The sequence below is a fragment of the Ambystoma mexicanum genome, chromosome 2q (genome assembly GCF_040938575.1).
Source record: "Ambystoma mexicanum isolate Mex_15411 chromosome 2q, UKY_AmexF1_1, whole genome shotgun sequence".
Taxonomy (NCBI): Eukaryota; Metazoa; Chordata; class Amphibia; order Caudata; family Ambystomatidae; genus Ambystoma; species Ambystoma mexicanum.
The window spans coordinates 125,010,821-125,034,856 of NC_090924.1; the positions used below are offsets into that span (position 1 = coordinate 125,010,821).

The 24,036-nt window shown below is 47.3% G+C and overlaps 11 non-coding genes across 11 annotated transcripts; all 11 read left to right on the forward strand.

The window, feature by feature from the left end:
- Nucleotides 1-1,580: 1,580 nt before the first annotated feature.
- On the forward strand, nucleotides 1,581-1,653 carry TRNAV-CAC (transfer RNA valine (anticodon CAC)). Its single transcript has one exon. It is a non-coding gene; the product is annotated as a tRNA-Val (tRNA).
- Nucleotides 1,654-2,964: 1,311 nt separating this feature from the next.
- TRNAP-UGG (transfer RNA proline (anticodon UGG)) lies at nucleotides 2,965-3,036 on the forward strand. The gene has a single exon. It is a non-coding gene; the product is annotated as a tRNA-Pro (tRNA).
- Nucleotides 3,037-7,158: 4,122 nt separating this feature from the next.
- TRNAV-CAC (transfer RNA valine (anticodon CAC)) lies at nucleotides 7,159-7,231 on the forward strand. Its single transcript has one exon. It is a non-coding gene; the product is annotated as a tRNA-Val (tRNA).
- Nucleotides 7,232-8,541: 1,310 nt separating this feature from the next.
- Nucleotides 8,542-8,613, forward strand: TRNAP-UGG (transfer RNA proline (anticodon UGG)). Its single transcript has one exon. It is a non-coding gene; the product is annotated as a tRNA-Pro (tRNA).
- A 2,277-nt stretch (nucleotides 8,614-10,890) lies between these two features.
- On the forward strand, nucleotides 10,891-10,963 carry TRNAV-CAC (transfer RNA valine (anticodon CAC)). Its single transcript has one exon. It is a non-coding gene; the product is annotated as a tRNA-Val (tRNA).
- A 1,311-nt stretch (nucleotides 10,964-12,274) lies between these two features.
- TRNAP-UGG (transfer RNA proline (anticodon UGG)) lies at nucleotides 12,275-12,346 on the forward strand. Its single transcript has one exon. It is a non-coding gene; the product is annotated as a tRNA-Pro (tRNA).
- Nucleotides 12,347-14,124: 1,778 nt separating this feature from the next.
- TRNAP-UGG (transfer RNA proline (anticodon UGG)) lies at nucleotides 14,125-14,196 on the forward strand. The gene has a single exon. It is a non-coding gene; the product is annotated as a tRNA-Pro (tRNA).
- A 2,296-nt stretch (nucleotides 14,197-16,492) lies between these two features.
- Nucleotides 16,493-16,565, forward strand: TRNAV-CAC (transfer RNA valine (anticodon CAC)). Its single transcript has one exon. It is a non-coding gene; the product is annotated as a tRNA-Val (tRNA).
- A 1,789-nt stretch (nucleotides 16,566-18,354) lies between these two features.
- Nucleotides 18,355-18,427, forward strand: TRNAV-CAC (transfer RNA valine (anticodon CAC)). Its single transcript has one exon. It is a non-coding gene; the product is annotated as a tRNA-Val (tRNA).
- A 1,784-nt stretch (nucleotides 18,428-20,211) lies between these two features.
- Nucleotides 20,212-20,284, forward strand: TRNAV-CAC (transfer RNA valine (anticodon CAC)). Its single transcript has one exon. It is a non-coding gene; the product is annotated as a tRNA-Val (tRNA).
- Nucleotides 20,285-21,599: 1,315 nt separating this feature from the next.
- On the forward strand, nucleotides 21,600-21,671 carry TRNAP-UGG (transfer RNA proline (anticodon UGG)). The gene has a single exon. It is a non-coding gene; the product is annotated as a tRNA-Pro (tRNA).
- Nucleotides 21,672-24,036: the final 2,365 nt, after the last annotated feature.

The following is a 24,036-nucleotide window of genomic DNA, read 5'->3' on the forward strand; positions in this document are numbered from 1 at the left end:
ATTTATTTTCCCTACTGCTGGGTATTTGGGTCTCTGGGATCACAGTTGGGTCCGCTCCGTCCTCTGAAATGGTCCATATTAGTTACATAGGTTAGTGTACCAAAGAAATATCACATTTTCATATACAGCTTCTTCATTTCTGTGTTCTGAGAGATTACCAGTTGTAAGAAATGCACTTGCCGGTACAGTGATTCCCTGGCTTTCTCTGGCCCGAGAAAGCTTTTCCTCTGAAGTGGGAACAGAAGTTGGACTGCTTCTGCTGAACTTCCTGAAAGCAGAGCTGGCGGGAGGAGGGACTTTTTGAGTGCTGGGAAAATTTGAGCTGGAAATTTGCATCGGCTGGACAGAGATTGCTTGGAGCAGCCAAAATATAATAACTGCCATGGCGCTCAAGTAAAGCAGAAAGCTTTTAGTATACACCTTTTGCACTCTTGTCAACGAAGCTGGGCTCTGTGTATGCTCACCCTACGCAAGAAAAGAGAACAGACTTTGCTGGTGACCTAAATATATCTTGCCTGATCGAGCACGATCGAGCTCTGAGTGAGCAGCTGTGCAATGGTCATCTTTACCAAAGGGGAGATGCTGCTTTTTCCAGTGTCACGCCCATGCTCTCAGGGCTGGAGGGAGGAGGGCTGCTTTTTGTTTTTACAGGCAAAAGGAAAGGCCCAGCCCTCAGAGCTTCTGCCAATGCAGATCCCAGCAGGTGCAAAATAAAGGCTCTCCCCCACCTTGCCAGCTGCAGATTGATCAGAAGACTGCTAGTCAAGTGTGTTGGGCCACTTTCTCTCTTCTGTGTATCGTCCCCTCTTATTACATAAACAGCATAAGAGGAATAAAGGAAGGAAGGAAGGAAGGAACAGTGTATCGCAAGCCCCTTTCACCCTGATGTCAATGGGCCACCAACCTTCGGGATGAGGAGGAGACCTGTGAAGACAGTCAGAGTGTGCCGACTGGGGCATTCATTTGGCTCATACACCGACAAGGCTTTCAGCGGCAGGAACAAACTTCAGGAATAGGCATTCTTGGCCTCGAATCCTAAGGGGGGTGCAAACGCTGAGTACAATTCCGTCAAATGCTCAAAGGACCGTGGCTCGTTGGTCTAGGGGTATGATTCTCGCTTTGGGTGCGAGAGGTCCCGGATTCAAATCCCGGACGAGCCCAATCAAGGTGGTTAACTTGAGCTCCTTTTTTTTGTTTTTCCAATGTTATTTTCATTGGACAGACTCTCTGGTTTTCTCGGTAAGCAGTAGTCGATGAACAATTCACTTCCTGAACCTCTTTGCGTGCCATGTCCTTGCAACAAGCACTTTGTGTTCTCTGTTAGCTTTCAGTAACATTCCTTGATTTGCTTGTGAGTTTTGGCCGTCCGATCTCAAAGTGGAAATATGTCCTTCCCTCTGTACGCTGCATAGGCCCTCAGCTGGCATACTTGTATATGTGCGCATGCTTGATAGGACGTATGTTTTAGGCTGGATTGTGTGAGCTTCAGGCGCAAGGCATTTGATTAGTCTTTAAGCAGGTCCACTTGCACTGCCCTTTGCACCTGTTCTCCCAGTCTCTACAAAGGTGAGCAAGCAGCTGTTTCTGTAGTGTAGTGGTTATCACGTTCGCCTCACACGCGAAAGGTCCCCGGTTCGAGACCGGGCAGAAACACTCTCGGCTGGCATTTTACACAAAATAGTTTTTTTCCCCTTTTGTCACACACAAATGTAAAGTATGAACTTATTTGCGTTCCCATGGAAATAGCATATGCTCTCAAGAGCTTGAGAAATACACTGGGAAGGCAAGCATCCTCACATGTATTCTGTATATGGGGCCAATAAAAAAATGCACGCGCTTGCATTTTGTGTATGTAATGTTGCAGAGCACAGAGAGGATTTATTTTCCCTACTGCTGGGTATTTGGGTCTCTGGGATCACAGTTGGGTCTGCTCCGTCCTCTGAAATGGTCCATATTAGTTACATAGGTTAGTGTACCAAAGAAATAATACATTTTCATATACAGCTTCTTCATTTCTGTGTTCTGAGGGATTACCAGTTGTAAGAAATGCACTTGCCGGTACAGTGATTCCCTGGCTTTCTCTGGCCCGAGAAAGCTTTTCCTCTGAAGTGGGAAGAGAAGTTGGACTGCTTCTGCTGAACTTCCTGAAAGCAGAGCTGGCGGGAGGAGGGACTTTTTGAGTGCTGGGAAAATTTGAGCTGGAAATTTGCATCGGCTGGACAGAGATTGCTTGGAGCAGCCAAAATATAATAACGGCCATGGCGCTCAAGTAAAGCAGAAAGCTTTTAGTATACACCTTTTGCACTCTTGTCAACGAAGCTGGGCTCTGTGAATGCTCACCCTACGCAAGAAAAGAGAACAGACTTTGCTGGTGACCTAAATATATCTCGCCTGATCGAGCACGATCGAGCTCTGAGTGAGCAGCTGTGCAATGGTCATCTTTACCAAAGGGGAGATGCTGCTTTTTCCAGTGTCACGCCCATGCTCTCAGGGCTGGAGGGAGGAGGGCTGCTTTTTGTTTTTACAGGCAAAAGGAAAGGCCCAGCCCTCAGAGCTTCTGCCAATGCAGATCCCAGCAGGTGCAAAATAAAGGCTCTCCCCCACCTTGCCAGCTGCAGATTGATCAGAAGACTGCTAGTCTAGTGTGTTGGGCCACTTTCTCTCTTCTGTGTATCGTCCCCTCTTATTACATAAACAGCATAAGAGGAATAAAGGAAGGAAGGAAGGAAGGAACAGTGTATCGCAAGCACCTTCCACCCTGATGTCAATGGGCCACCAACCTTCGGGATGAGGAGGAGACCTGTGAAGACAGTCAGAGCGTGCCGACTGGGGCATTCATTTGGCTCATACACCGACAAGGCTTTCAGCGGCAGGAACAAACTTCAGGAATAGGCATTCTTGGCCTCGAATCCTAAGGGGGGTGCAAACGCTGAGGACAATTCCGTCAAATGCTCAAAGGACCGTGGCTCGTTGGTCTAGGGGTATGATTCTCGCTTTGGGTGCGAGAGGTCCCGGGTTCAAATCCCGGACGAGCCCAATCAAGGTGGTTAATTTGAGCTCCTTTTTTTTGTTTTTTCAATGTTATTTTCATTGGACAGACTCTCTGGTTTTCTCGGTAAGCAGTAGTCGATGAACAATTCACTTCCTGAACCTCTTTGCGTGCCATGTCCTTGCGACAAGCACTTTGTGTTCTCTGTTAGCTCTCAGTAACATTCCTTGATTTGCTTGTGAGTTTTGGCCGTCCGATCTCAAAGTGGAAATATGTCCTTCCCTCTGTACGCTGCATAGGCCCTCAGCTGGCATACTTGTATATGTGCGCATGCTTGATAGGACGTATGTTTTAGGCTGGATTGTGTGAGCTTCAGGCGCAAGGCATTTGATTAGTCTTTAAGCAGGTCCACTTGCACTGCCCTTTGCACCTGTTCTCCCAGTCCCTACAAAGGTGAGCAAGCGGCTGTTTCTGTAGTGTAGTGGTTATCACGTTCGCCTCACACGCGAAAGGTCCCTCTGCTGGCATTTTACACAAAATAGTTTTTTTCCCCTTTTGTCACACACAAATGTAAAGTATGAACTTATTTGCATTCCCATGGAAATAGCATATGCTCTCAAGAGCTTGAGAAATACACTGGGAAGGCAAGCATCCTCACATGTATTCTGTATATGGGGCCAATAAAAAAATGCACGCGCTTGCATTTTGTGTATGTAATGTTGCAGAGCACAGAGAGGATTTATTTTCCCTACTGCTGGGTATTTGGGTCTCTGGGATCACAGTTGGGTCCGCTCCATCCTCTGAAATGGTCCATATTAGTTACATAGGTTAGTGTACCAAAGAAATAATACATTTTCATATACAGCTTCTTCATTTCTGTGTTCTGAGGGATTACCAGTTGTAAGAAATGCACTTGCCGGTACAGTGATTCCCTGGCTTTCTCTGGCCCGAGAAAGCTTTTCCTCTGAAGTGGGAACAGAAGTTGGACTGCTTCTGCTGAACTTCCTGAAAGCAGAGCTGGCGGGAGGAGGGACTTTTTGAGTGCTGGGAAAATTTGAGCTGGAAATTTGCATCGGCTGGACAGAGATTGCTTGGAGCAGCCAAAATATAATAACGGCCATGGCGCTCAAGTAAAGCAGAAAGCTTTTAGTATACACCTTTTGCACTCTTGTCAACGAAGCTGGGCTCTGTGAATGCTCACCCTACGCAAGAAAAGAGAACAGACTTTGCTGGTGACCTAAATATATCTCGCCTGATCGAGCACGATCGAGCTCTGAGTGAGCAGCTGTGCAATCGTCATCTTTACCAAAGGGGAGATGCTGCTTTTTCCAGTGTCACGCCCATGCTCTCAGGGCTGGAGGGAGGAGGGCTGCTTTTTGTTTTTACAGGCAAAAGGAAAGGCCCAGCCCTCAGAGCTTCTGCCAATGCAGATCCCAGCAGGTGCAAAATAAAGGCTCTCCCCCACCTTGCCAGCTGCAGATTGATCAGAAGACTGCTAGTCTAGTGTGTTGGGCCACTTTCTCTCTTCTGTGTATCGTCCCCTCTTATTACATAAACAGCATAAGAGGAATAAAGGAAGGAAGGAAGGAACAGTGTATCGCAAGCACCTTCCACCCTGATGTCAATGGGCCACCAACCTTCGGGATGAGGAGGAGACCTGTGAAGACAGTCAGAGCGTGCCGACTGGGGCATTCATTTGGCTCATACACCGACAAGGCTTTCAGCGGCAGGAACAAACTTCAGGAATAGACATTCTTGGCCTCGAATCCTAAGGGGGGTGCAAACGCTGAGGACAATTCCGTCAAATGCTCAAAGGACCGTGGCTCGTTGGTCTAGGGGTATCATTCTCGCTTTAGATCCCGGGTTCAAATCCCGGACGAGCCCAATCAAGGTGGTTAACTTGAGCTCCTTTTTTTTGTTTTTTCAATGTTATTTTCATTGGACAGACTCTCTGGTTTTCTCGGTAAGCAGTAGTCGATGAACAATTCACTTCCTGAACCTCTTTGAGTGCCATGTCCTTGCGACAAGCACTTTGTGTTCTCTGTTAGCTCTCAGTAACATTCCTTGATTTGCTTGTGAGTTTTGGCCATCCGATCTCAAAGTGGAAATATGTCCTTCCCTCTGTACGCTGCATAGGCCCTCAGCTGGCATACTTGTATATGTGCGCATGCTTGATAGGACGTATGTTTTAGGCTGGATTGTGTGAGCTTCAGGCGCAAGGCATTTGATTAGTCTTTAAGCAGGTCCACTTGCACTGCCCTTTGCACCTGTTCTCCCAGTCCCTACAAAGGTGAGCAAGCAGCTGTTTCTGTAGGGTAGTGGTTATCACGTTCGCCTGACACGCGAAAGGTCCCGGGCAGAAACACTCTCTGCTGGCATTTTACACAAAATAGTTTTTTTCCCCTTTTGTCACACACAAATGTAAAGTAAGAACTTATTTGCGTTCCCATGGAAATAGCATATGCTCTCAAGAGCTTGAGAAATACACTGGGAAGGCAAGCATCCTCACATGTATTCTGTATATGGGGCCAGTAAAAAAATGCACGCGCTTGCATTTTGTGTATGTAATGTTGCAGAGCACAGAGAGGATTTATTTTCCCTACTGCTGGGTATTTGGGTCTCTGGGATCACAGTTGGGTCCGCTCCGTCCTCTGAAATGGTCCATATTAGTTACATAGGTTAGTGTACCAAAGAAATATCACATTTTCATATTACAGCTTCTTCATTTCTGTGTTCTGAGGGATTACCAGTTGTAAGAAATGCACATGCCGGTACAGTGATTCCCTGGCTTTCTCTGGCCCGAGAAAGCTTTTCCTCTGAAGTGGGAACAGAAGTTGGACTGCTTCTGCTGAACTTCCTGAAAGCAGAGCTGGCGGGAGGAGGGACTTTTTGAGTGCTGGGAAAATTTGAGCTGGAAATTTGCATCGGCTGGACAGAGATTGCTTGGAGCAGCCAAAATATAATAACTGCCATGGCGCTCAAGTAAAGCAGAAAGCTTTTAGTATACACCTTTTGCACTCTTGTCAACGAAGCTGGGCTCTGTGAATGCTCACCCTACGCAAGAAAAGAGAACAGACTTTGCTGGTGACCTAAATATATCTCGCCTGATCGAGCACGATCGAGCTCTGAGTGAGCAGCTGTGCAATGGTCATCTTTACCAAAGGGGAGATGCTGCTTTTTCCAGTGTCACGCCCATGCTCTCAGGGCTGGAGGGAGGAGGGCTGCTTTTTGTTTTTACAGGCAAAAGGAAAGGCCCAGCCCTCAGAGCTTCTGCCAATGCAGATCCCAGCAGGTGCAAAATAAAGGCTCTCCCCCACCTTGCCAGCTGCAGATTGATCAGAAGACTGCTAGTCTAGTGTGTTGGGCCACTTTCTCTCTTCTGTGTATCGTCCCCTCTTATTACATAAACAGCATAAGAGGAATAAAGGAAGGAAGGAAGGAAGGAACAGTGTATCGCAAGCACCTTTCACCCTGATGTCAATGGGCCACCAACCTTCGGGATGAGGAGGAGACCTGTGAAGACAGTCAGAGCGTGCCGACTGGGGCATTCATTTGGCTCATACACCGACAAGGCTTTCAGCGGCAGGAACAAACTTCAGGAATAGGCATTCTTGGCCTCGAATCCTAAGGGGGGTGCAAACGCTGAGTACAATTCCGTCAAATGCTCAAAGGACCGTGGCTCGTTGGTCTAGGGGTATGATTCTCGCTTTGGGTGCGAGAGGTCCCGGATTCAAATCCCGCACGAGCCCAATCAAGGTGGTTAACTTGAGCTCCTTTTTTTTGTTTTTCCAATGTTATTTTCATTGGACAGACTCTCTGGTTTTCTCGGTAAGCAGTAGTCGATGAACAATTCACTTCCTGAACCTCTTTGCGTGCCATGTCCTTGCGACAAGCACTTTGTGTTCTCTGTTAGCTCTCAGTAACATTCCTTGATTTGCTTGTGAGTTTTGGCCGTCCGATCTCAAAGTGGAAATATGTCCTTCCCTCTGTACGCTGCATAGGCCCTCAGCTGGCATACTTGTATATGTGCGCATGCTTGATAGGACGTATGTTTTAGGCTGGATTGTGTGAGCTTCAGGCGCAAGGCATTTGATTAGTCTTTAAGCAGGTCCACTTGCACTGCCCTTTGCACCTGTTCTCCCAGTCCCTACAAAGGTGAGCAAGCAGCTGTTTCTGTAGTGTAGTGGTTATCACGTTTGCCTCACACGCGAAAGGTCCCCGGTTCGAGACCGGGCAGAAACACTCTCTGCTGGCATTTTACACAAAATAGTTTTTTTCCCCTTTTGTCACACACAAATGTAAAGTATGAACTTATTTGCGTTCCCATGGAAATAGCATATGCTCTCAAGAGCTTGAGAAATACACTGGGAAGGCAAGCATCCTCACATGTATTCTGTATATGGGGCCAATAAAAAAATGCACGCGCTTGCATTTTGTGTATGTAATGTTGCAGAGCACAGAGAGGATTTATTTTCCCTACTGCTGGGTATTTGGGTCTCTGGGATCACAGTTGGGTCCGCTCCGTCCTCTGAAATGGTCCATATTAGTTACATAGGTTAGTGTACCAAAGAAATAATACATTTTCATATACAGCTTCTTCATTTCTGTGTTCTGAGGGATTACCAGTTGTAAGAAATGCACTTGCCGGTACAGTGATTCCCTGGCTTTCTCTGGCCCGAGAAAGCTTTTCCTCTGAAGTGGGAACAGAAGTTGGACTGCTTCTGCTGAACTTCCTGAAAGCAGAGCTGGCGGGAGGAGGGACTTTTTGAGTGCTGGGAAAATTTGAGCTGGAAATTTGCATCGGCTGGACAGAGATTGCTTGGAGCAGCCAAAATATAATAACGGCCATGGCGCTCAAGTAAAGCAGAAAGCTTTTAGTATACACCTTTTGCACTCTTGTCAACGAAGCTGGGCTCTGTGAATGCTCACCCTACGCAAGAAAAGAGAACAGACTTTGCTGGTGACCTAAATATATCTCGCCTGATCGAGCACGATCGAGCTCTGAGTGAGCAGCTGTGCAATGGTCATCTTTACCAAAGGGGAGATGCTGCTTTTTCCAGTGTCACGCCCATGCTCTCAGGGCTGGAGGGAGGAGGGCTGCTTTTTGTTTTTACAGGCAAAAGGAAAGGCCCAGCCCTCAGAGCTTCTGCCAATGCAGATCCCAGCAGGTGCAAAATAAAGGCTCTCCCCCACCTTGCCAGCTGCAGATTGATCAGAAGACTGCTAGTCTAGTGTGTTGGGCCACTTTCTCTCTTCTGTGTATCGTCCCCTCTTATTACATAAACAGCATAAGAGGAATAAAGGAAGGAAGGAAGGAAGGAACAGTGTATCGCAAGCACCTTTCACCCTGATGTCAATGGGCCACCAACCTTCGGGATGAGGAGGAGACCTGTGAAGACAGTCAGAGCGTGCCGACTGGGGCATTCATTTGGCTCATACACCGACAAGGCTTTCAGCGGCAGGAACAAACTTCAGGAATAGGCATTCTTGGCCTCGAATCCTAAGGGGGGTGAAACGCTGAGGACAATTCCGTCAAATGCTCAAAAGACCGTGGCTCGTTGGTCTAGGGGTATGATTCTCGCTTTGGGTGCGAGAGGTCCCGGGTTCAAATCCCGGACGAGCCCAATCAAGGTGGTTAACTTGAGCTCCTTTTTTTTGTTTTTTCAATGTTATTTTCATTGGACAGACTCTCTGGTTTTCTCGGTAAGCAGTAGTCGATGAACAATTCACTTCCTGAACCTCTTTGCGTGCCATGTCCTTGCGACAAGCACTTTGTGTTCTCTGTTAGCTCTCAGTAACATTCCTTGATTTGCTTGTGAGTTTTGGCCGTCCGATCTCAAAGTGGAAATATGTCCTTCCCTCTGTACGCTGCATAGGCCCTCAGCTGGCATACTTGTATATGTGCGCATGCTTGATAGGACGTATGTTTTAGGCTGGATTGTGTGAGCTTCAGGCGCAAGGCATTTGATTAGTCTTTAAGCAGGTCCACTTGCACTGCCCTTTGCACCTGTTCTCCCAGTCCCTACAAAGGAGAGCAAGCAGCAGTTTCTGTAGTGTAGTGGTTATCACGTTCGCCTCACACGCGAAAGATCCCCGGTTGGAGACCGGGCAGAAACACTCTCTGCTGGCATTTTACACAAAATAGTTTTTTTCCCCTTTTGTCACACACAAATGTAAAGTATGAACTTATTTGCGTTCCCATGGAAATAGCATATGCTCTCAAGAGCTTGAGAAATACACTGGGAAGGCAAGCATCCTCACATGTATTCTGTATATGGGGCCAATAAAAAAATGCACGCGCTTGCATTTTGTGTATGTAATGTTGCAGAGCACAGAGAGGATTTATTTTCCCTACTGCTGGGTATTTGGGTCTCTGGGATCACAGTTGGGTCCGCTCCGTCCTCTGAAATGGTCCATATTAGTTACATAGGTTAGTGTACCAAAGAAATATCACATTTTCATATACAGCTTCTTCATTTCTGTGTTCTGAGGGATTACCAGTTGTAAGAAATGCACATGCCGGTACAGTGATTCCCTGGCTTTCTCTGGCCCGAGAAAGCTTTTCCTCTGAAGTGGGAACAGAAGTTGGACTGCTTCTGCTGAACTTCCTGAAAGCAGAGCTGGCGGGAGGAGGGACTTTTTGAGTGCTGGGAAAATTTGAGCTGGAAATTTGCATCGGCTGGACAGAGATTGCTTGGAGCAGCCAAAATATAATAACTGCCATGGCGCTCAAGTAAAGCAGAAAGCTTTTAGTATACACCTTTTGCACTCTTGTCAACGAAGCTGGGCTATGTGAATGCTCACCCTACGCAAGAAAAGAGAACAGACTTTGCTGGTGACCTAAATATATCTCGCCTGATCGAGCACGATCGAGCTCTGAGTGAGCAGCTGTGCAATGGTCATCTTTACCAAAGGGGAGATGCTGCTTTTTCCAGAGTCACGCCCATGCTCTCAGGGCTGGAGGGAGGAGGGCTGCTTTTTGTTTTTACAGGCAAAAGGAAAGGCCCAGCCCTCAGAGCTTCTGCCAATGCAGATCCCGGCAGGTGCAAAATAAAGGCTCTCCCCCACCTTGCCAGCTGCAGATTGATCAGAAGACTGCTAGTCTAGTGTGTTGGGCCACTTTCTCTCTTCTGTGTATCGTCCCCTCTTATTACATAAACAGCATAAGAGGAATAAAGGAAGGAAGGAAGGAAGGAACAGTGTATCGCAAGCACCTTCCACCCTGATGTCAATGGGCCACCAACCTTCGGGATGAGGAGGAGACCTGTGAAGACAGTTAGAGCGTGCCGACTGGGGCATTCATTTGGCTCATACACCGACAAGGCTTTCAGCGGCAGGAACAAACTTCAGGAATAGGCATTCTTGGCCTCGAATCCTAAGGGGGGTGCAAACGCTGAGGACAATTCCGTCAAATGCTCAAAGGTCGTTGGTCTAGGGGTATGATTCTCGCTTTGGGTGCGAGAGGACCCGGGTTCAAATCCCGGACGAGCCCAATCAAGGTGGTTAACTTGAGCTCCTTTTTTTTGTTATTTTCATTGGACAGACTCTCTGGTTTTCTCGGTAAGCAGTAGTCGATGAACAATTCACTTCCTGAACCTCTTTGCGTGCCATGTCCTTGCGACAAGCACTTTGTGTTCTCTGTTAGCTCTCAGTAACATTCCTTGATTTGCTTGTGAGTTTTGGCCGTCCGATCTCAAAGTGGAAATATGTCCTTCCCTCTGTACGCTGCATAGGCCCTCAGCTGGCATACTTGTATATGTGCGCATGCTTGATAGGACGTATGTTTTAGGCTGGATTGTGTGAGCTTCAGGCGCAAGGCATTTGATTAGTCTTTAAGCAGGTCCACTTGCACTGCCCTTTGCACCTGTTCTCCCAGTCCCTACAAAGGTGAGCAAGCAGCTGTTTCTGTAGTGTAGTGGTTATCACGTTCGCCTCACACGCGAAAGGTCCCCGGTTCGAGACCGGGCAGAAACACTCTCTGCTGGCATTTTACACAAAATAGTTTTTTTCCCCTTTTGTCACACACAAATGTAAAGTATGAACTTATTTGCGTTCCCATGGAAATAGCATATGCTCTCAAGAGCTTGAGAAATACACTGGGAAGGCAAGCATCCTCACATGTATTCTGTATATCGGGCCAATAAAAAAATGCACGCGCTTGCATTTTGTGTATGTAATGTTGCAGAGCACAGAGAGGATTTATTTTCCCTACTGCTGGGTATTTGGGTCTCTGGGATCACAGTTGGGTCCGCTCCGTCCTCTGAAATGGTCCATATTAGTTACATAGGTTAGTGTACCAAAGAAATAATACATTTTCATATACAGCTTCTTCATTTCTGTGTTCTGAGGGATTACCAGTTGTAAGAAATGCACTTGCCGGTACAGTGATTCCCTGGCTTTCTCTGGCCCGAGAAAGCTTTTCCTCTGAAGTGGGAACAGAAGTTGGACTGCTTCTGCTGAACTTCCTGAAAGCAGAGCTGGCGGGAGGAGGGACTTTTTGAGTGCTGGGAAAATTTGAGCTGGAAATTTGCATCGGCTGGACAGAGATTGCTTGGAGCAGCCAAAATATAATAACGGCCATGGCGCTCAAGTAAAGCAGAAAGCTTTTAGTATACACCTTTTGCACTCTTGTCAACGAAGCTGGGCTCTGTGAATGCTCACCCTACGCAAGAAAAGAGAACAGACTTTGCTGGTGACCTAAATATATCTCGCCTGATCGAGCACGATCGAGCTCTGAGTGAGCAGCTGTGCAATGGTCATCTTTACCAAAGGGGAGATGCTGCTTTTTCCAGTGTCACGCCCATGCTCTCAGGGCTGGAGGGAGGAGGGCTGCTTTTTGTTTTTACAGGCAAAAGGAAAGGCCCAGCCCTCAGAGCTTCTGCCAATGCAGAACCCAGCAGGTGCAAAATAAAGGCTCTCCCCCACCTTGCCAGCTGCAGATTGATCAGAAGACTGCTAGTCTAGTGTGTTGGGCCACTTTCTCTCTTCTGTGTATCGTCCCCTCTTATTACATAAACAGCATAAGAGGAATAAAGGAAGGAAGGAAGGAAGGAACAGTGTATCGCAAGCACCTTCCACCCTGATGTCAATGGGCCACCAACCTTCGGGATGAGGAGGAGACCTGTGAAGACAGTCAGAGCGTGCCGACTGGGGCATTCATTTGGCTCATACACCGACAAGGCTTTCAGCGGCAGGAACAAACTTCAGGAATAGGCATTCTTGGCCTCGAATCCTAAGGGGGGTGCAAACGCTGAGGACAATTCCGTCAAATGCTCAAAGGACCGTGGCTCGTTGGTCTAGGGGTATGATTCTCGCTTTGGGTGTGAGAGGTCCCGGGTTCAAATCCCGGACGAGCCCAATCAAGGTGGTTAATTTGAGCTCCTTTTTTTTGTTTTTTCAATGTTATTTTCATTGGACAGACTCTCTGGTTTTCTCGGTAAGCAGTAGTCGATGAACAATTCACTTCCTGAACCTCTTTGCGTGCCATGTCCTTGCGACAAGCACTTTGTGTTCTCTGTTAGCTCTCAGTAACATTCCTTGATTTGCTTGTGAGTTTTGGCCGTCCGATCTCAAAGTGGAAATATGTCCTTCCCTCTGTACGCTGCATAGGCCCTCAGCTGGCATACTTGTATATGTGCGCATGCTTGATAGGACGTATGTTTTAGGCTGGATTGTGTGAGCTTCAGGCGCAAGGCATTTGATTAGTCTTTAAGCAGGTCCACTTGCACTGCCCTTTGCACCTGTTCTCCCAGTCCCTACAAAGGTGAGCAAGCAGCTGTTTCTGTAGTGTAGTGGTTATCACGTTCGCCTCACACGCGAAAGGTCCCTCTGCTGGCATTTTACACAAAATAGTTTTTTTCCCCTTTTGTCACACACAAATGTAAAGTATGAACTTATTTGCGTTCCCATGGAAATAGCATATGCTCTCAAGAGCTTGAGAAATACACTGGGAAGGCAAGCATCCTCACATGTATTCTGTATATGGGGCCAATAAAAAAATGCACGCGCTTGCATTTTGTGTATGTAATGTTGCAGAGCACAGAGAGGATTTATTTTCCCTACTGCTGGGTATTTGGGTCTCTGGGATCACAGTTGGGTCCGCTCCGTCCTCTGAAATGGTCCATATTAGTTACATAGGTTAGTGTACCAAAGAAATAATACATTTTCATATACAGCTTCTTCATTTCTGTGTTCTGAGGGATTACCAGTTGTAAGAAATGCACTTGCCGGTACAGTGATTCCCTGGCTTTCTCTGGCCCGAGAAAGCTTTTCCTCTGAAGTGGGAACAGAAGTTGGACTGCTTCTGCTGAACTTCCTGAAAGCAGAGCTGGCGGGAGGAGGGACTTTTTGAGTGCTGGGAAAATTTGAGCTGGAAATTTGCATCGGCTGGACAGAGATTGCTTGGAGCAGCCAAAATATAATAACGGCCATGGCGCTCAAGTAAAGCAGAAAGCTTTTAGTATACACCTTTTGCACTCTTGTCAACGAAGCTGGGCTCTGTGAATGCTCACCCTACGCAAGAAAAGAGAACAGACTTTGCTGGTGACCTAAATATATCTCGCCTGATCGAGCACGATCGAGCTCTGAGTGAGCAGCTGTGCAATCGTCATCTTTACCAAAGGGGAGATGCTGCTTTTTCCAGTGTCACGCCCATGCTCTCAGGGCTGGAGGGAGGAGGGCTGCTTTTTGTTTTTACAGGCAAAAGGAAAGGCCCAGCCCTCAGAGCTTCTGCCAATGCAGATCCCAGCAGGTGCAAAATAAAGGCTCTCCCCCACTTTGCCAGCTGCAGATTGATCAGAAGACTGCTAGTCTAGTGTGTTGGGCCACTTTCTCTCTTCTGTGTATCGTCCCCTCTTATTACATAAACAGCATAAGAGGAATAAAGGAAGGAAGGAAGGAAGGAACAGTGTATCGCAAGCACCTTCCACCCTGATATCAATGGGCCACCAACCTTCGGGATGAGGAGGAGACCTGTGAAGACAGTCAGAGCGTGCCGACTGGGGCATTCATTTGGCTCATACACCGACAAGGCTTTCAGCGGCAGGAACAAACTTCAGGAATAGGCATTCTTGGCCTCGAATCCTAAGGGGGGTGCAAACGCTGAGGACAATTCCGTCAAATGCTCAAAGGACCGTGGCTCGTTGGTCTAGGGGTATGATTCTCACTTTGGGTGCGAGAGGTCCCGGGTTCAAATCCCGGACGAGCCCAATCAAGGTGGTTAACTTGAGCTCCTTTTTTTTGTTTTTTCAATGTTATTTTCATTGGACAGACTCTCTGGTTTTCTCGGTAAGCAGTAGTCGATGAACAATTCACTTCCTGAACCTCTTTGCGTGCCATGTCCTTGCGACAAGCACTTTGTGTTCTCTGTTAGCTCTCAGTAACATTCCTTGATTTGCTTGTGAGTTTTGGCCATCCGATCTCAAAGTGGAAATATGTCCTTCCCTCTGTACGCTGCATAGGCCCTCAGCTGGCATACTTGTATATGTGCGCATGCTTGATAGGACGTATGTTTTAGGCTGGATTGTGTGAGCTTCAGGCGCAAGGCATTTGATTAGTCTTTAAGCAGGTCCACTTGCACTGCCCTTTGCACCTGTTCTCCCAGTCCCTACAAAGGTGAGCAAGCAGCTGTTTCTGTAGTGTAGTGGTTATCACGTTCGCCTCACACGCGAAAGGTCCCCTGTTCGAGACCGGGCAGAAAGACTCTCTGCTGGCATTTTACACAAAATAGTTTTTTTCCCCTTTTGTCACACACAAATGTAAAGTATGAACTTATTTGCGTTCCCATGGAAATAGCATATGCTCTCAAGAGCTTGAGAAATACACTGGGAAGGCAAGCATCCTCACATGTATTCTGTATATGGGGCCAATAAAAAAATGCACGCGCTTGCATTTTGTGTATGTAATGTTGCAGAGCACAGAGAGGATTTATTTTCCCTACTGCTGGGTATTTGGGTCTCTGGGATCACAGTTGGGTCCGCTCCGTCCTCTGAAATGGTCCATATTAGTTACATAGGTTAGTGTACCAAAGAAATAATACATTTTCATATACAGCTTCTTCATTTCTGTGTTCTGAGGGATTACCAGTTGTAAGAAATGCACTTGCCGGTACAGTGATTCCCTGGCTTTCTCTGGCCCGAGAAAGCTTTTCCTCTGAAGTGGGAACAGAAGTTGGACTGCTTCTGCTGAACTTCCTGAAAGCAGAGCTGGCGGGAGGAGGGACTTTTTGAGTGCTGGGAAAATTTGAGCTGGAAATTTGCATCGGCTGGACAGAGATTGCTTGGAGCAGCCAAAATATAATAACGGCCATGGCGCTCAAGTAAAGCAGAAAGCTTTTAGTATACACCTTTTGCACTCTTGTCAACGAAGCTGGGCTCTGTGAATGCTCACCCTACGCAAGAAAAGAGAACAGACTTTGCTGGTGACCTAAATATATCTCGCCTGATCGAGCACGATCGAGCTCTGAGTGAGCAGCTGTGCAATGGTCATCTTTACCAAAGGGGAGATGCTGCTTTTTCCAGTGTCACGCCCATGCTCTCAGGGCTGGAGGGAGGAGGGCTGCTTTTTGTTTTTACAGGCAAAAGGAAAGGCCCAGCCCTCAGAGCTTCTGCCAATGCAGATCCCAGCAGGTGCAAAATAAAGGCTCTCCCCCACCTTGCCAGCTGCAGATTGATCAGAAGACTGCTAGTCTAGTGTGTTGGGCCACTTTCTCTCTTCTGTGTATCGTCCCCTCTTATTACATAAACAGCATAAGAGGAATAAAGGAAGGAAGGAAGGAAGGAACAGTGTATCGCAAGCACCTTCCACCCTGATGTCAATGGGCCACCAACCTTCGGGATGAGGAGGAGAACTGTGAAGACAGTCAGAACGTGCCGACTGGGGCATTCATTTGGCTCATACACCGACAAGGCTTTCAGCGGCAGGAACAAACTTCAGGAATAGGCATTCTTGGCCTTGAATCCTAAGGGGGGTGCAAACGCTGAGGACAATTCCGTCAAATGCTCAAAGGACCGTGGCTCGTTGGTCTAGGGGTATGATTCTCGCTTTGGGTGCGACAGGTCCCGGGTTCAAATCCCGGACGAGCCCAATCAAGGTGGTTAACTTGAGCTCCTTTTTTTTGTTTTTTCAATGTTATTTTCATTGGACAGACTCTCTGGTTTTCTCGGTAAGCAGTAGTCGATGAACAATTCACTTCCTGAACCTCTTTGCGTGCCATGTCCTTGCGACAAGCACTTTGTGTTCTCTGTTAGCTCTCAGTAACATTCCTTGATTTGCTTGTGAGTTTTGGCCGTCCGATCTCAAAGTGGAAATATGTCCTTCCCTCTGTACGCTGCATAGGCCCTCAGCTGGCATACTTGTATATGTGCGCATGCTTGATAGGACGTATGTTTTAGGCTGGATTGTGTGAGCTTCAGGCGCAAGGCATTTGATTAGTCTTTAAGCAGGTCCACTTGCACTGCCCTTTGCACCTGTTCTCCCAGTCCCTACAAAGGTGAACAAGTAGCTGTTTCTGTAGTGTAGTGGTTATCACGTTCGCCTCACATGCGAAAGGTCCCTGGTTCGAGACCGGGCAGAAACACTCTCTGCTGGCATTTTACACAAAATAGTTTTTTCCCCTTTTGTCACACACAAATGTAAAGTATGAACTTATTTGCGTTCCCATGGAAATAGCATATGCTCTCAAGAGCTTGAGAAATACACTGGGAAGGCAAGCATCCTCACATGTATTCTGTATATGGGGCCAATAAAAAAATGCACGCGCATGCATTTTGTGTATGTAATGTTGCAGAGCACAGAGAGGATTTATTTTCCCTACTGCTGGGTATTTGGGTCTCTGGGATCACAGTTGGGTCCGCTCCGTCCTCTGAAATGGTCCATATTAGTTACATAGGTTAGTGTACCAAAGAAATAATACATTTTCATATACAGCTTCTTCATTTCTGTGTTCTGAGGGATTACCAGTTGTAAGAAATGCACTTGCCGGTACAGTGATTCCCTGGCTTTCTCTGGCCCGAGAAAGCTTTTCCTCTGAAGTGGGAACAGAAGTTGGACTGCTTCTGCTGAACTTCCTGAAAGCAGAGCTGGCGGGAGGAGGGACTTTTTGAGTGCTGGGAAAATTTGAGCTGGAAATTTGCATCGGCTGGACAGAGATTGCTTGGAGCAGCCAAAATATAATAACGGCCATGGCGCTCAAGTAAAGCAGAAAGCTTTTAGTATACACCTTTTGCACTCTTGTCAACGAAGCTGGGCTCTGTGAATGCTCACCCTACGCAAGAAAAGAGAACAGACTTTGCTGGTGACCTAAATATATCTCGCCTGATCGAGCACGATCGAGCTCTGAGTGAGCAGCTGTGAAATGGTCATCTTTACCAAAAGGGAGATGCTGCTTTTTCCAGTGTCACGCCCATGCTCTCAGGGCTGGAGGGAGGAGGGCTGCTTTTTGTTTTTACAGGCAAAAGGAAAGGCCCAGCCCTCAGAGCTTCTGCCAATGCAGATCCCAGCAGGTGCAAAATAAAGGCTCTCCCCCACCTTGCCAGCTGCAGATTGATCAGAAGACTGCTAGTCTAGTGTGTTGGGCCACTTTCTCTCTTCTGTGTATCGTCCCCTCTTATTACATAAACAGCATAAGAGGAATAAAGGAAGGAAGGAAGGAAGGAACAGTGTATCGCAAGCACCTTCCACCCTGATGTCAATGGGCCACCAACCTTCGGGATGAGGAGGAGACCTGTGAAGACAGTCAGAGCGTGCCGACTGGGGCATTCATTTGGCTCATACACCGACAAGGCTTTCAGCGGCAGGAACAAACTTCAGGAATAGGCATTCTTGGCCTCGAATCCTAAGGGGGGTGCAAACGCTGAGGACAATTCCGTCAAATGCTCAAAGGACCGTGGCTCGTTGGTCTAGGGGTATGATTCTCGCTTTGGGTGCGAGAGGTCCCGGACGAGCCCAATCAAGGTGGTTAACTTGAGCTCCTTTTTTTTGTTTTTTCAATGTTATTTTCATTGGACAGACTCTCTGGTTTTCTCGGTAAGCAGTAGTCGATGAACAATTCACTTCCTGAACCTCTTTGCGTGCCATGTCCTTGCGACAAGCACTTTGTGTTCTCTGTTAGCTCTCAGTAACATTCCTTGATTTGCTTGTGAGTTTTGGCCGTCCGATCTCAAAGTGGAAATATGTCCTTCCCTCTGTACGCTGCATAGGCCCTCAGCTGGCATACTTGTATATGTGCGCATGCTTGATAGGACGTATGTTTTAGGCTGGATTGTGTGAGCTTCAGGCGCAAGGCATTTGATTAGTCTTTAAGCAGGTCCACTTGCACTGCCCTTTGCACCTGTTCTCCCAGTCCCTACAAAGGTGAGCAAGCAGCTGTTTCTGTAGTGTAGTGGTTATCACGTTCGCCTCACACGCGAAAGGTCCCCGGTTCGAGACCGGGCAGAAACACTCTCTGCTGGCATTTTACACAAAATAGTTTTTTTCCCCTTTTGTCACACACAAATGTAAAGTATGAACTTATTTGTGTTCCCATGGAAATAGCATATGCTCTCAAGAGCTTGAGAAATACACTGGGAAGGCAAGCATCCTCACATGTATTCTGTATATGGGGCCAATAAAAAAATGCACGCGCTTGCATTTTGTGTATGTAATGTTGCAGAGCACAGAGAGGATTTATTTTCCCTACTGCTGGGTATTTGGGTCTCTGGGATCACAGTTGGGTCCGCTCCGTCCTCTGAAATGGTCCATATTAGTTACATAGGTTAGTGTACCAAAGAAATATCACATTTTCATATACAGCTTCTTCATTTCTGTGTTCTGAGGGATTACCAGTTGTAAGAAATGCACATGCCGGTACAGTGATTCCCTGGCTTTCTCTGGCCCGAGAAAGCTTTTCCTCTGAAGTGGGAACAGAAGTTGGACTGCTTCTGCTGAACTTCCTGAAAGCAGAGCTGGCGGGAGGAGGGACTTTTTGAGTGCTGGGAAAATTTGAGCTGGAAATTTGCATCGGCTGGACAGAGATTGCTTGGAGCAGCCAAAATATAATAACTGCCATGGCGCTCAAGTAAAGCAGAAAGCTTTTAGTATACACCTTTTGCACTCTTGTCAACGAAGCTGGGCTATGTGAATGCTCACCCTACGCAAGAAAAGAGAACAGACTTTGCTGGTGACCTAAATATATCTCGCCTGATCGAGCACGATCGAGCTCTGAGTGAGCAGCTGTGCAATGGTCATCTTTACCAAAGGGGAGATGCTGCTTTTTCCAGAGTCACGCCCATGCTCTCAGGGCTGGAGGGAGGAGGGCTGCTTTTTGTTTTTACAGGCAAAAGGAAAGGCCCAGCCCTCAGAGCTTCTGCCAATGCAGATCCCGGCAGGTGCAAAATAAAGGCTCTCCCCCACCTTGCCAGCTGCAGATTGATCAGAAGACTGCTAGTCTAGTGTGTTGGGCCACTTTCTCTCTTCTGTGTATCGTCCCCTCTTATTACATAAACAGCATAAGAGGAATAAAGGAAGGAAGGAAGGAAGGAACAGTGTATCGCAAGCACCTTCCACCCTGATGTCAATGGGCCACCAACCTTCGGGATGAGGAGGAGACCTGTGAAGACAGTTAGAGCGTGCCGACTGGGGCATTCATTTGGCTCATACACCGACAAGGCTTTCAGCGGCAGGAACAAACTTCAGGAATAGGCATTCTTGGCCTCGAATCCTAAGGGGGGTGCAAACGCTGAGGACAATTCCGTCAAATGCTCAAAGGTCGTTGGTCTAGGGGTATGATTCTCGCTTTGGGTGCGAGAGGACCCGGGTTCAAATCCCGGACGAGCCCAATCAAGGTGGTTAACTTGAGCTCCTTTTTTTTGTTATTTTCATTGGACAGACTCTCTGGTTTTCTCGGTAAGCAGTAGTCGATGAACAATTCACTTCCTGAACCTCTTTGCGTGCCATGTCCTTGCGACAAGCACTTTGTGTTCTCTGTTAGCTCTCAGTAACATTCCTTGATTTGCTTGTGAGTTTTGGCCGTCCGATCTCAAAGTGGAAATATGTCCTTCCCTCTGTACGCTGCATAGGCCCTCAGCTGGCATACTTGTATATGTGCGCATGCTTGATAGGACGTATGTTTTAGGCTGGATTGTGTGAGCTTCAGGCGCAAGGCATTTGATTAGTCTTTAAGCAGGTCCACTTGCACTGCCCTTTGCACCTGTTCTCCCAGTCCCTACAAAGGTGAGCAAGCAGCTGTTTCTGTAGTGTAGTGGTTATCACGTTCGCCTCACACGCGAAAGGTCCCCGGTTCGAGACCGGGCAGAAACACTCTCTGCTGGCATTTTACACAAAATAGTTTTTTTCCCCTTTTGTCACACACAAATGTAAAGTATGAACTTATTTGCGTTCCCATGGAAATAGCATATGCTCTCAAGAGCTTGAGAAATACACTGGGAAGGCAAGCATCCTCACATGTATTCTGTATATGGGGCCAATAAAAAAATGCACGCGCTTGCATTTTGTGTATGTAATGTTGCAGAGCACAGAGAGGATTTATTTTCCCTACTGCTGGGTATTTGGGTCTCTGGGATCACAGTTGGGTCCGCTCCGTCCTCTGAAATGGTCCATATTAGTTACATAGGTTAGTGTACCAAAGAAATAATACATTTTCATATACAGCTTCTTCATTTCTGTGTTCTGAGGGATTACCAGTTGTAAGAAATGCACTTGCCGGTACAGTGATTCCCTGGCTTTCTCTGGCCCGAGAAAGCTTTTCCTCTGAAGTGGGAACAGAAGTTGGACTGCTTCTGCTGAACTTCCTGAAAGCAGAGCTGGCGGGAGGAGGGACTTTTTGAGTGCTGGGAAAATTTGAGCTGGAAATTTGCATCGGCTGGACAGAGATTGCTTGGAGCAGCCAAAATATAATAACGGCCATGGCGCTCAAGTAAAGCAGAAAGCTTTTAGTATACACCTTTTGCACTCTTGTCAACGAAGCTGGGCTCTGTGAATGCTCACCCTACGCAAGAAAAGAGAACAGACTTTGCTGGTGACCTAAATATATCTCGCCTGATCGAGCACGATCGAGCTCTGAGTGAGCAGCTGTGCAATGGTCATCTTTACCAAAGGGGAGATGCTGCTTTTTCCAGTGTCACGCCCATGCTCTCAGGGCTGGAGGGAGGAGGGCTGCTTTTTGTTTTTACAGGCAAAAGGAAAGGCCCAGCCCTCAGAGCTTCTGCCAATGCAGAACCCAGCAGGTGCAAAATAAAGGCTCTCCCCCACCTTGCCAGCTGCAGATTGATCAGAAGACTGCTAGTCTAGTGTGTTGGGCCACTTTCTCTCTTCTGTGTATCGTCCCCTCTTATTACATAAACAGCATAAGAGGAATAAAGGAAGGAAGGAAGGAAGGAAGGAACAGTGTATCGCAAGCACCTTCCACCCTGATGTCAATGGGCCACCAACCTTCGGGATGAGGAGGAGACCTGTGAAGACAGTCAGAGCGTGCCGACTGGGGCATTCATTTGGCTCATACACCGACAAGGCTTTCAGCGGCAGGAACAAACTTCAGGAATAGGCATTCTTGGCCTCGAATCCTAAGGGGGGTGCAAACGCTGAGGACAATTCCGTCAAATGCTCAAAGGACCGTGGCTCGTTGGTCTAGGGGTATGATTCTCGCTTTGGGTGTGAGAGGTCCCGGGTTCAAATCCCGGACGAGCCCAATCAAGGTGGTTAATTTGAGCTCCTTTTTTTTGTTTTTTCAATGTTATTTTCATTGGACAGACTCTCTGGTTTTCTCGGTAAGCAGTAGTCGATGAACAATTCACTTCCTGAACCTCTTTGCGTGCCATGTCCTTGCGACAAGCACTTTGTGTTCTCTGTTAGCTCTCAGTAACATTCCTTGATTTGCTTGTGAGTTTTGGCCGTCCGATCTCAAAGTGGAAATATGTCCTTCCCTCTGTACGCTGCATAGGCCCTCAGCTGGCATACTTGTATATGTGCGCATGCTTGATAGGACGTATGTTTTAGGCTGGATTGTGTGAGCTTCAGGCGCAAGGCATTTGATTAGTCTTTAAGCAGGTCCACTTGCACTGCCCTTTGCACCTGTTCTCCCAGTCCCTACAAAGGTGAGCAAGCAGCTGTTTCTGTAGTGTAGTGGTTATCACGTTCGCCTCACACGCGAAAGGTCCCTCTGCTGGCATTTTACACAAAATAGTTTTTTTCCCCTTTTGTCACACACAAATGTAAAGTATGAACTTATTTGCGTTCCCATGGAAATAGCATATGCTCTCAAGAGCTTGAGAAATACACTGGGAAGGCAAGCATCCTCACATGTATTCTGTATATGGGGCCAATAAAAAAATGCACGCGCTTGCATTTTGTGTATGTAATGTTGCAGAGCACAGAGAGGATTTATTTTCCCTACTGCTGGGTATTTGGGTCTCTGGGATCACAGTTGGGTCCGCTCCGTCCTCTGAAATGGTCCATATTAGTTACATAGGTTAGTGTACCAAAGAAATAATACATTTTCATATACAGCTTCTTCATTTCTGTGTTCTGAGGGATTACCAGTTGTAAGAAATGCACTTGCCGGTACAGTGATTCCCTGGCTTTCTCTGGCCCGAGAAAGCTTTTCCTCTGAAGTGGGAACAGAAGTTGGACTGCTTCTGCTGAACTTTCTGAAAGCAGAGCTGGCGGGAGGAGGGACTTTTTGAGTGCTGGGAAAATTTGAGCTGGAAATTTGCATCGGCTGGACAGAGATTGCTTGGAGCAGCCAAAATATAATAACGGCCATGGCGCTCAAGTAAAGCAGAAAGCTTTTAGTATACACCTTTTGCACTCTTGTCAACGAAGCTGGGCTCTGTGAATGCTCACCCTACGCAAGAAAAGAGAACAGACTTTGCTGGTGACCTAAATATATCTCGCCTGATCGAGCACGATCGAGCTCTGAGTGAGCAGCTGTGAAATGGTCATCTTTACCAAAAGGGAGATGCTGCTTTTTCCAGTGTCACGCCCATGCTCTCAGGGCTGGAGGGAGGAGGGCTGCTTTTTGTTTTTACAGGCAAAAGGAAAGGCCCAGCCCTCAGAGCTTCTGCCAATGCAGATCCCAGCAGGTGCAAAATAAAGGCTCTCCCCCACCTTGCCAGCTGCAGATTGATCAGAAGACTGCTAGTCTAGTGTGTTGGGCCACTTTCTCTCTTCTGTGTATCGTCCCCTCTTATTACATAAACAGCATAAGAGGAATAAAGGAAGGAAGGAAGGAAGGAACAGTGTATCGCAAGCACCTTCCACCCTGATGTCAATGGGCCACCAACCTTCGGGATGAGGAGGAGACCTGTGAAGACAGTCAGAGCGTGCCGACTGGGGCATTCATTTGGCTCATACACCGACAAGGCTTTCAGCGGCAGGAACAAACTTCAGGAATAGGCATTCTTGGCCTCGAATCCTAAGGGGGGTGCAAACGCTGAGGACAATTCCGTCAAATGCTCAAAGGACCGTGGCTCGTTGGTCTAGGGGTATGATTCTCGCTTTGGGTGCGAGAGGTCCCGGACGAGCCCAATCAAGGTGGTTAACTTGAGCTCCTTTTTTTTGTTTTTTCAATGTTATTTTCATTGGACAGACTCTCTGGTTTTCTCGGTAAGCAGTAGTCGATGAACAATTCACTTCCTGAACCTCTTTGCGTGCCATGTCCTTGCGACAAGCACTTTGTGTTCTCTGTTAGCTCTCAGTAACATTCCTTGATTTGCTTGTGAGTTTTGGCCGTCCGATCTCAAAGTGGAAATATGTCCTTCCCTCTGTACGCTGCATAGGCCCTCAGCTGGCATACTTGTATATGTGCGCATGCTTGATAGGACGTATGTTTTAGGCTGGATTGTGTGAGCTTCAGGCGCAAGGCATTTGATTAGTCTTTAAGCAGGTCCACTTGCACTGCCCTTTGCACCTGTTCTCCCAGTCCCTACAAAGGTGAGCAAGCAGCTGTTTCTGTAGTGTAGTGGTTATCACGTTCGCCTCACACGCGAAAGCAGAAACACTCTCTGCTGGCATTTTACACAAAATAGTTTTTTTCCCCTTTTGTCACACACAAA